Below are 12,399 nucleotides of genomic sequence, written 5' to 3' on the forward strand. Positions count from 1 at the left end.
GAAAGTTGATCAAGCAAATCAACCCCCACATAGAAGTGGGAAAAGATGAAGAGGAACAAGAATAAGTTTATATATTGTTGAAATGCTCTCCGAGTCTTCATCAAGACTATCCAGTATAGTCTCTTGGATAGATAACAGTGCAACATATACCAATTCCAAACTCCAAACAAAACATGAAAGAGTGAAATAAATATAAAACAGAAAAGTAATAAAAAGTTTTTAAAAAGTGAAAATTCAAACAGCAAAACTGGTGTTTTTTCCAGAAAGGCTAAGTATAAACATGAGGTGGGGAGCACTCTACACAAAGGCACTTACAGCCAAATGATAGTGACCCATATCATTGTCTCAATCAAGTTCCAATACAAACAATAAAACATTAAAGTATAAAATAATTAAACACAGCTTTAAATGTGAGTCATAAGGGGTAAATGCCGAAACTAAACACTAAAGCGCCTGGGGGGCAACAGGACACGCCAGCAGCAGCCCGTTCTCCCAAAATGCTCAGCGCGCTCGCTTGCCGGAGTAGGGGTGTTGACGTCATGGCGGAAATGCCCTCTCCAAATCAAAATGGCGTCAATCAGGAAGTGAAACAAACAGCCCGCAGGACCAAAAAGAGCAAATAAAGCGTCGATTGGGAGCGAAGAGTCGTTGCGGCACTGGGGGACTCGGAGCGCACACGACAAAACGGACAGCGTGAAGGGCTCAACTCGTAGGTGAGCGACTGAATTCAGCGGAGACGGTAGCCCCTGGGAGGGCCGAGAGCCATCCGGGGGTCTTAATGTCAACGTCGGAAGACGCTCGGGGGGCCTAGGATAAGGGCCGGGCACGGGCAGGGATAACCTCGCCGGGCCGAGACCTTTAAGGGACTGGCGGAAGATGGGCACATCTTTAATGGGAGCCTAGCCTCTCTCGGGGCTTGGGAGTCGCTGGAAGAAGCAGGGCCTGGGAATATCTCGGGGGGAACCCGGGAGTCACGGGTAGGGCCTGGGAGTTGTCGGCAGCACCGGCCTTAAATGCTTGCCAGCCGCCGTCTTAGCCTCATGGTAAAAATCGTCTTGGGAAGGCCACAAGTACACGGAATCGGTGGGCGAGACGAAAAAGGCTGTCGAGTTCTTGTTGTTTTCTTTTGGGACTATCCTGCTTTCCCACTAGACAGCGAGGCACTTTGTGAGATCCTTTGTTTGTCTGAGTAACTGAAAGGTTGGAGGGGTTAGGATGTAAACTGGCAGGGGGTGGGCACTATGGCAGTTATTTAGTTGCCTGATTTTTACTTTATTTAGGGCCAGTCACTTAAAAAAAAAAAAAAAATTCTGTAAATGACCAACAGGGTACAAAATAATCATGCAGGAGGATGTATTATTGTCGGGTTCCGACTCACAAATCTAGTAGGGACACGTTAATCTAAAAAACTAGTGACACTTAACCCTACATTTAGGGAAGAAAAGTCATTAAATAACAGTCAGCTTGTACTGACAAGACCCTTCCACAGTTAGCTTGACTTGGTTTTTGGGGGGCTACAGTGGTTGCAGGCTTTCATTTCTGCCAATGTGGCAGTCAGTTGTTTGTATACAAATTACTGTACATACTGTCACTTGGACAAGTTTAGCTTGTATCTTTTACTTGCTCAACCAATAAACATTTGACATGTGTGTGTTTTAGTTTGGTTTTAAGGATAAGTTTGGTATTTTTCAAGTGAAAGTCATTTACTCACATTCATGATATATAGTAGCTTGCCACATGAAATTGCATTCTAAAGTGAAGCATATTATTTTATATATATATATATATATATATATATATATATTATTTTTTAACTATCCAGCTCTTGTGTTTTATAATGGCATGTGGATTCCGAAGTCTAGCATTATCAAAATTTTATACTTCAATGTGATACTATGAAAAGTATTGAAATTGAGTGTCATTTTTAATCCCCAATACAGTACATAGTGTAACCGAATTTTTAAAAAAAAAAAAAAATTTTTTTTAGCAAATTGCTATACTTAACTACAGTTGATAACATCCTTGGTGTTAACTTTAATGCACATTACAGCCTATCCCAGAAACTGCAATTCCCATCCATCTGCAGTCATTTTCTTATATGGGATTGAATTATGAAATAGTTTGTTACCTCAACATTATGAAGAAACTTTCACAAAATAGAGGCATCATCAAAAATCATTGCTGTAGTGAGCAGTACTTTTTTTGATATAGCTCAAAGGAAATGCATGCACCATGCTGCTACATTCATGCAGACCCCATCCGTGAAGTGGCCTCCACAGCCAGCCAAGTACAGTCAAGTTTCACATTAGTCACTATTCCACAATTCATTTTCTACTAAAATATGTTTGAGTACACTGAGGAGTAGCAGCTCTATTTATGCAACTGAGTGTGAAAAATCTACAGCACCTTATTATAGTAAATGTAAAAATATTTGAAAATCGCACATAATAAAAGAAAATAACTTGCTACAGCAGCACACTTCGTGGTGAAGGTTTGAAAATTAAGGAGTCAATGGAGCCTTAGTGCTAAAGAGGGTTGCCCATCAGTGAACAATGCACAATAAAGCTGGCTCACGGGTAAAAAATAATTGTAAACCCCTCTCTTAATGTGTTAAACATTTAACGGACTACAAAGTATTAACCTGTAGAAAAACAACAAATGTCCCATCCCTACTTCAGATGCTGTAATTTACAGGGCTATACTGACTAATATTTAGAATTAAGATAGTATAAGAAATGGGGCTGCGACTCTAGCCATGCCCACTGGTAGCTTAAGAGACTCCACTGTCAAAATCCAAAATTAACCCGAAGTGCGTTTTTATGTACGCTGTAGAATCAATGCAATGAAATGTAGTAATGAAACAAAGTTTAAAAATTGCAATCAGTATTTATTTTTTATTTGTTTATTGTTTGACAAATCTACGCAGTCCAAAAGTGAAGTAAAGCTTTAAAACTTGTAAGACACCTTCATTTTTTCAAGCCAAAAATGTTATCAAAAATTGATGTGTATCTATGCCTTCAGCAGAAATAATCCAAAGAACATGAAGTTGTGCATGCCACATCAGCCGATCCCAGCAGTTTGCCACTTAATGGGATATGAAGGGTTAAATTACTACTTTTCAAACATCTTAGAAAAAAAATGACATCAGTAATACAAGTATGTGGAGTGTTTTGTTGCTGATCACAAAAATGATAACATTTCTTGGTAGTCCTAAAACTCCAAAGGACCATTTCCAGAAGGCTAAAAATGATTAATTTCTAACATAAGCATGTGAGATAACATTTTAGTCTATTTCAAGGTAATTGATTATTTATGATATTTTTGATTCATTACTAGGAATCTAGCTCTCGAGACCTTTATCACAGGGTGAAAAATGACAAATTTCCATTACAGTTGAGAATATTTAGACTTTAAACATTAGTAGAAGCACACCTTTGGATATTTTAAAATTTTGATGCAACTTATTGTTTTTTATTATGAACTTCCACCTTATGAAGTAAAATACTGCATTTCTTATGAACATCAAGAATTAGGGCAGCTTATGGTAATTCAGACTTTCTTTATTTAGCAAAGGCACTGCTTGCTGTTGCTAGACTGGTTATGCATGTGTGTGCTTCAGGGAGAGTGAGAGAGAATGTATTTGTGCACAGCATGCAGTGAAGTGACAAGAACTGAACAGGTGTTATAAGCATACTTCCATCCATCTTCCTAACCTGCTAATCCAGGGGAGAATCGCAGTACAGCCTGTAATTTAGCAAGTTTAATACAGACATTTTAGCATAGGCAAGAGTGGTGGTGCAGAGCTGTCATTCCTACCTCACAGTGCCATGTTCAACATGGAAGTCTGCATGTTCTCTCTGTGTATTTATGGATTGATTCATGTTCGTTATAGTCGGTGAGTTTTCGCTCAAAAACATTGTCCTTAGTTCTTTTATTACCATGTCCTCAGCAAGAGTGACTCTGCATGCATTAAAAATGATTTGAATTCAGTTTAATGGGGCAACTAATATATGCCATATATATACTAATATATACCATGACTATGAAGAAATAACCTTGACTTGAAAATGCCAAACAGTCTCCTTAGTTTTTCTTACAGGAAAATTCCAAACAATATAGTGAATTTATGATGTGCATAATTAAATGATATTTAGTAACTGGTTTACTAACCAGTAGGGCCGGGTATCAGCACTGAAGTCCAGATTCAATTCGATTTGATTCTCAATGTCCCAATTTGATTCAGTATCGATTTTTATCTTGATTGAAGTAGTAATGCACTGGTATATTTGAAGTGATGGCTTTTTTTTTTTTTTTTAATAGAGATTACATAATCTACATGTCTACATAATGACTTCACAACATATGCATAAGCATGAAATGACATTTAAAAATCAATACTTGATTAGTAATGAATAGTTAACATCAGCATTTGTAAGATGTGGAATAACTCTGTTTTAATACATTTTCTTTGTAAAACATCTATTATCTTGTGAATAATAATAATATAAAATAATCAAATGTTGCTTCTTAAATAATAAATCTTTATTCAGTAACCTATTCATGTATTATGAATCTCCTTGTAGACACCCTACAACTAAACTGTTAGCCAAATTTATTCCTCTGTTGAATATTTAAAATCTTGAATTAGTCGAAATTAAAGATACAGCAGGAAGACTAATTTCACTGTATAAACTCTACAGGTTACACATCTTCAGTTGCTCATGTGTAGCAGTTCTATTAATGGGACATAAAAGACAAAGAACCAGACATTGTGACTAACAATACCACTAATATGATCCGTGCGGTACAGCTTATGGAGCTGCTCAACGTCGGCCACTTTAACACATGCTCACTTTAGTATCCGGGATGCTCTGAAAATTCCAAGAATTGTGCGTTTGCTCTGCTTGGTTAGGCCCGTTTTTAAAACATTTTTCACCGTAGCAGTACAGCTGGCCATGTGCTTAAAGAGAACTAATGTTTATTAAACTTGGCAACACACAAACTTGAAACTGATGCGGTCCCTCAATAGAACAGCGCATTGAAAATGCTAAAAAGGATTTTAGAACAACAGCCAGCCATCTCAGCAGTGAAGCTGCTCCCAGTGTGACTGGCATTCAGAACTTTGTCTGCAACATCTGCCACAGGTTCCCTGTCATTTTTAATGTAGTTAACATGAGAGACGTAGTGATGCTGTACATAAAATCTTCATAAGCCTAGGTATTATAACTTCACTCATTTGCTTTCTGGTTGATATAGCATGCAGCAGTTCCAAAACCAGTATCATTTGTCAAAAGCCATCATTTTCAACAATAGTGAAGGGTCTATCCTTACATATAAAAACTGCTATAGATTCTGTTATTTTTTGGGTACGAGGCAAATTAAATGGAAATATGGAGCTAAATGCCGTCTACAGTACAGATTGTTTAGACTCTACTCATTTGGATGTTTACTGAGATTAAGTTTATGGGTGATGTTGGGGTAAATGAACTGTCAAATTTGTTGTGTTACAACGGTACTTCTGAGCAGCTTATTTTACATGTGGCTTTGCTTTAATTTGGTTGATCTTTACCAGCGCACTGTTTGACTCTGTAGTAAGTCCACACACCTGATTGAAGTGTAGGTGCTGATTTCAGCAGAGGACGACACACCTTTTTTTATGCAAGGTATTAAAGTGTTTTTTTTCGTAGAAAGCCTTAACAGGCACATTAGCAATGTGTACTGGATCAGACGTCAAAAACAAAGATGAGCAAAAATCTACATATAGTAATTGAGTAGGCTGGAGATTCACTAGATTGATCTTGAGACTTTAAGAATCAAAATCAAATCACTTAAAGGAAAAATGATTATCAAAATCGAATCATTTAAACGAAAAATAATTAATCAGAAAATCGATATTTTTACCCAAGCCTACCCACCAGCATCCATTCGTTAAGAGTAACCTATTCTTTATCACACAAATGATTTGACTAAAAATAACCAAATATAAATATGCATTCTCAAAAACTGCAAGCATGAATTAATAAAGTATTCAGCTATGTAGAGTCTCTGAACTTCCTAAGTAAATGAAGAAATGAGATCTTCTTACACTCGTGTCATGAGTTTCTGTGGTTAAGATTTAGTCCAAATGAAAACCAGAGGATCTCCATGACCGAGTGTGCCTGCTACTGTTTTAAACAAAGTACCTTTACAACCATCAGTAGGAAACCTGACTATAAATAAAGGAAAAAGGTACAAATTAGTGTGAAGAGCACAATTCAGATAAATGCATAAAGGCTATACATTACAGGTAAAAAAGATTCAATATGTGGATTACATAGTTCCGTTATGTGTCCTTACAGAAGCATGTTTTGCCTGATCATTATTCTTAGAAAAGCAGCCCCTTCTCAGGAGGGTCAACATAACAAGGATATACAGTTCCAACTGAAATGCAGATCTCACCCTAGAGAGCAAGTTGTATGCAGTAATGGACAAGGGGCGAGGAGCAGTCATCAACATTGGATAAAATAGAGGAGCTACATCACTGTGAGCGAAAAATACCATTGATAAGCCTCTATAGGCAGTGGAGCACAGATGATGTCAGTGTTTAAAGCAAGGCTTATGGATGCCACTAACAAAGAAACAACTATGTAAAAGAAGAACTCGCTAGTATAGTTGTACAAGGTAGTGGACACTTGAGCGAAATTCTCACACATAAACTGTAGGAGCCTTAAGTAAAGGCCACAGAGTACCACCAGAAAGATTTCAAGGCAGTAGACACAGGGTGAAAGACAAGAAGTGGACCTGGGTATAACACCTACCCAAAGAACAGGAGAAGTGTAGTAGTCTTATGTCATTTAAAGCTTCTGGCATTGTAAGTGAACAGCAGGTTTGGCCAAGGGCACAATCGGAAGGTGAACCACCAGTAGAGGGCTGCAAAACAGTACGAACAATGAGAGAGAGTGTGATTGAAGGAGTGCAATAGATCAGAAGGTCAAGGATGAGTGACAGCAAACAGCACTTAAATCTCTACCAGGGGTCTGCTGTTCATTGGAGAGCAGAATATGAGCACAACTGAGAGGGCAAGAACAAAATGCAGAATTAGTTGAAGGTAGGGTACACTTTGAAAAATTGAATCACAAGCAGAGACCTTCAGAACAACACACATAGTTCGAGAAGGAATGGCTGTCAGAAGACATTAACTCGGACAAAAGACAAGGCAAGGATTCAGGGAACAATTAAAAGTCGGGGGGTAAAGCACTACTGAGAACTTGTACTCTGCCAGGATGTAAGTGTATTTCGTTGTTGAAGCATATGACAAGAAATGACTTTACTAGCCAGATTAGCCTAAATAAAAAATACGTTGTTTAAAAAAAAGATTAAAAATAAACTTCTTAAAACTTCTAAAGCTGACTTATGGTGGAGTAACTATTGTAGCTGTCATTTGCCATAATAAAATTTCTATATTCTACTGTGAAATGGTTTAAAAAGAACAAAGTTCTACATTTTATCTTAAAAATACCCAGCTTTTGAAATAGTATGTGTATAGTGTTTTCACTAATACATTTGATATTTACTGGTAAATGTGATTAAAATTTACTAATTAAGTCAATCTATTATAATGCTGCACTATATTGCCACCTGACCTGTCCTTTGACACTAGGCATCCCAGCCTCAAAACTGTGTCCCTCTTGATGATATCCTTATGTTTAGAGTTTGTTCTTACTTCCTATGAGCCATTTTACAGTTTTGGATGTGAAGATAATTAAAAATGAAATATGATACTGACACTTTCAGGGAACTACAGCTTATCTTGGTACCAGTTGGCAAAGTGCATACACATCCTTGCTCTCTCATGGATGCAGACTGGCTTCGTCAAGTGTTTTGCACAACAAATTAGCTCTGGTTGCTTGCAAACTCTGTCCTCACATTTCCAGTGTAGGGTTTCATTTTTGAAGCATGATTCTCTGTTATTTAGGGGTTCACTCAACAGGAATGCTTAGGCCATTGAAAAATGAATGATATACTTCTTTTTATGTCCATTTGTTTTGGGAACTAGGGTGTAGGTTGAATGTATGTTGTGAAGTGATTGTCTTGAATTCATTTACTTTGAATTTGCACATTTTTATTTCTATAATTTGCTTACTTTTTGCTTCAGATCCCATTTAGGCAGCCAATGCTCCAAATTGAAGTCTTTGTGTCCTAGATAGTGTGGACTGGCATAGTGTTTAGGTTGTATATACACCTTGAAAAATTGATTTATACCCATGTGCCACTCCACAAATGCACACACCAGAATACCAGCATCAAAAAATAAAACAATGTAACGTCAGAGAAAAGACAGAATTGGCATGACTTTAAATGTTGGTCTAACTATGACCATACTGTTGGCTATATAGACAGTTATGCATCATTATTATCTGAGCTAGAATTATTAAGAGAATTTAAATGAAGGTTACCACTGATAATTTTTATAAAAGTCATCTAGTATGACATGGCCTTAAATTGATAAAAAGTGTGAGTGAATATGGCACTGTGTATGTGTGTTTATATACCTTGCAAAAGACTGGTGTCCTCCTTAGTTCCCTGTCCTACATGAATAGGCTCCAGCCTCCATGATACTCGGTCAGGTTAAGTAAGCTTGACAACATAAGCAAGTCTAATAAAGGACGCATTTACTCCAAAATCATTTTACTGCCGGCAGATTTTGGGTCATATAAAATATCTTTTGCTTGACTTTCTAATTTGTCTCCAAGTATGCCTAAAAAGGGCATTTTTTTTACAGCCTAAATCATGATTCTTAAATTTCTTGGATAAGCTATAACACCCTTATATGCACATATAAATGCAAACAGAATATATCTTTAAGTACACTCTAAATCAATAATGTATAGATTGAGTATATTTACTAATCCGTACACTTGACACCATAGCTCATACCAGGAGAAAGTTGCAGAAAACTGGGGCTTTTTCTGCTTTATTCTTGACTGCACCACTGCAAACTACTTTGTTGGAAAGATTATTTGCTCAATGTGGAAAGTCTGCACCATCAAATAATTAACTGATTGATTAAGTTAGTTAACTTTTTTGTATGAGTCTTTTCACAAGGACAAAAGTGGGAGATGCTGCTATATGCTTTTAGTGGTTATAGTGGATATAGGAGATGGATAAAAAAGAATGGACACCGAACATTTGAAAGAAAATTGCATTGCCATTTTTCTAGGGTTTATATTTAGTATTTCTATGTAATATTTTGATTCAATATTTAAAACATCCTGTTGACATTATTGCCTTGCACCTCTCATGGCTTCGGATACAAATGCTATATATTTCAGTATATCTTACCTCCTGCAAATAGGTTCTGTAAAAAATACTTTATTTCTGAGCTCTTAGTGACAACGTTGAAACATCAAAAGTAGTCCCACAAACATATCTCTGTGACTTCTTGATGCCTGTGTACATTGAACAATGCTCTGATTCATAATACACACAATATTTAATATTTGTATATTAAACTAGAACATTTGACTTAACATGTTTTTCACCTTACTTTTTAAGATATTCCTAACACTTGGTTTTTAACTTATAAAATAAATCACACCACCATCCCATTTCATGTTTACAGGGGCTAGGAGTCTATTGCCATAGCAGAAGGCTCCAGGCAGGGAGATGACACTTAAAGAGGCCACCAGTCATTATGGCAAAAAAAAATAATTGCATAATGTGTACATTGGAAAACTTTGGTTGTGTTAAACTTAGACAGATAACTTTCTGAAATGTTTACATTTTTTTCCTTCAATACAATTAGAATTCACATGCAATAAAAAAAAAAAATGTCAAGTAGCTACTTGGGATATTTTATCAAAGTATATGACCCGTTTCACTCCAGAGTTTGTCTGTTTATCCTTTGCTCTATCTCTGCACATTACTTGGTAATTTAATTCCTCATAATACAAATTTGATTTCTACATTTCACTGGTCCTTTCCCTTTCTTGGGTTCCATAGACTGGATTCCCACTTCTACATTCTCCCTGGCTGAAGTTTAAATTACAACTGCTCAATACATGCAGCAATACAGCATGGGAGTTATACTTTTAGGGGGTCTCAGGATTTGTCTTCTCCGCCTTGTGAGGAGCTCATAGTGGGTTACCCCAACACTTAAAGTGTAATTGTATCCACTAGACAGAAACATAAAAAGCTAATGGTACAGAGTTCAATGAACTCACGGTCGCAAGGGAGAAACAGACCTCATGTTTGAAGAGTGTGTAAGTCTGTCTAATGTAAAGCTGAAACATATGCTACAGTTTGCACTGGTGTGTGCTTACTGTGACAGGTTTCCATCTTGCTGGGAACTAATCCAGCACAAAAGGGAGGAGGAAAAAGGTGACCAGCAGGAACAGATTATGCTACATAAAGAAAAACTTTTTGCCCATCTTTACTGCCTTCATAGAGATATTTAGAATCCTTAATATACAGTGTGCAGTTGCAATCCATAATTTAGGACTTTGATAAATGAGTGAGTTTGAGGGCTCTCTGAGTGGCCCTCTCTTAGGCAAGGGTACACAGTTGCAGTGTGCATAAGAGGAAGAAAGGGTATCTGGTACCATCAGTCACAGCATGTAAGAGAGTTTTTTTTACTCTCTTAGAATGCAAACATTCCTGAGTGATCTATAAGAAATAAGGGGTTCAGATTAAGGAATATAGGAATCTGGAGCTGAATGACTAGGATTTCTTGGAGGCTGTCTAGTTTAAGGTGCAAACAACAGTCCATATAATTAGAGAGCCTAAGTGTTGAGGAGCTTCCTAGCATCAGAGTTTGTAGCACTTTGTCTTGAAATATGTTTGTGTATGAAATGAACTTAACTGACCCTGTTTTTATATTAATAAGAAAAAAAACTGCAATTTGAACATTCTTCTCTCATTTCTGCTTTTATGATTATTCACATTTTAGATGTTATCAGGCTGCCTCTGCTCAATGCTGTTCTTCATCTTGTTGAATGCAAAGCAATGACCTGGCCGCTTGAAATCAGGTTTCCTTTCTCTTGTAGCCCTGCTGTTTGTTTTATCTCAGTCACTTCTTTACTTCATAGATAGCAAGGAGCCCCTCCTCCAATGACCCCTACAATTCAATGGTGTAAACTCTGGAAGTGTGGGAGGAACAGAAAAATTCCAGAGCTTTCCAGTAATAGCACGCAGAATCCAGGGGCTTTTCATTTTCTCATCATGTGTTTAAGCTACAGTTCTGGCTGCGACCAGTGTACTTTAAGAGAGGCCATTCGAAACGCTGAGCTGGTTAATGGGAATAGACAAAGGGACATGCCAAAGGTTAGAAGGAGAAAAAAACCCTCTGTTTTACTGACTAAATGCAGTGGTCCACAATTGAAGTACCTGCCAGAAGGTGTGTGTGTGTATGTATGTGCATGTATATACATCTTTTTTTCCTGTGCATTTGTGTGCATTGAATTCTTAGTGAAGAATAAGTGGTTTCATTGTGTAATTTGTCACAAGGCTATCTTATGATAACATCAGGCCTTATGAAGGAAAACCACAACACTGTCAATATGAATAAAGATAAGGTTTGGTATAATTTTTGGCCACGATATCTTTCCTAAAGGTGAGATGGACCCCACCTACTCTGTCTTTAAATGAATGTCTGATGTTACAGTATGTCCCTTCGAGTCCTTTTATATCCTTGTACATGCTGCAAAAAGCACATACTTACACACTTGTTCTGTAAACATTTTAACAAGGGAGCTTTTGTTTTCAGTTTGTAAGGATCTCCCTTCTGCTCACTAACTCCAACTCTGTCTTTCATTTCTTTGTTTATTCTAGTTTCTTTTTCATTTCTCCATCTTTCTGTGGGAGGGGTTTGCTCAGTTGTGTGTCGTCTTTTACACTATATACTCTTGAGGCTCAGTTAATGAGGACAATAGTGAGGCGGGTCCAGAGTGGTGAAAAAGATTAGAGACAATTAGCGTGGTACAGAGTAGGGCTGTGTTTTGATTATGTATATACAGTTAACAGAAGGGTTCAGGCTTTTCCTTAAGCGCAGATTTTGGAGAGTAGATTATTTTGATAATTTGTAATGTCCACATGAGGAAAAAAGTGGTTTTTTATTTTGTCTTTTTTTTTAAATAAACAAACAAATAGATGAACATTCCTGGTGAAAACTGAACCAGTGGTATTCACAAAAGTCATTACTGGTTTCTTCTTCAGAATTCAACTGAAAGATTGCAAGTGTCACTTTAAAGTAGCATACGACTACTGTAGACATGTAAAGTAGTGCTTCCTTTTGTTGATACTTGCATATGGTTTTTCAGAGTTTATGAAACCTTTTGTCCGTTAGGAAGTGATTTCTTGTGTGCCTTTAAAGATAGAGGATTCTCACACCCTTGCAGAAAAGCTCTTTGTCTACTCAACGCT

At 37.1% G+C, this 12,399-nt stretch overlaps 1 protein-coding gene across 1 annotated transcript in view; it reads left to right on the forward strand.

Moving 5' to 3' along the window:
- Window positions 1–545: 545 nt before the first annotated feature.
- Window positions 546–12,399, forward strand: part of LOC120537629 (protein strawberry notch homolog 2-like) — a 79,284-nt gene continuing 67,430 nt past the window's right edge. Inside the window, exon 1 of the mRNA XM_039766703.1 lies at window positions 546–713. The gene's annotated coding sequence lies outside the window, so the exon portion shown is untranslated. The remainder of the gene's footprint in view (window positions 714–12,399) is intronic.

Source organism: Polypterus senegalus, chromosome 10 (assembly GCF_016835505.1).
Source record: "Polypterus senegalus isolate Bchr_013 chromosome 10, ASM1683550v1, whole genome shotgun sequence".
Lineage (NCBI taxonomy): Eukaryota > Metazoa > Chordata > Cladistia > Polypteriformes > Polypteridae > Polypterus > Polypterus senegalus.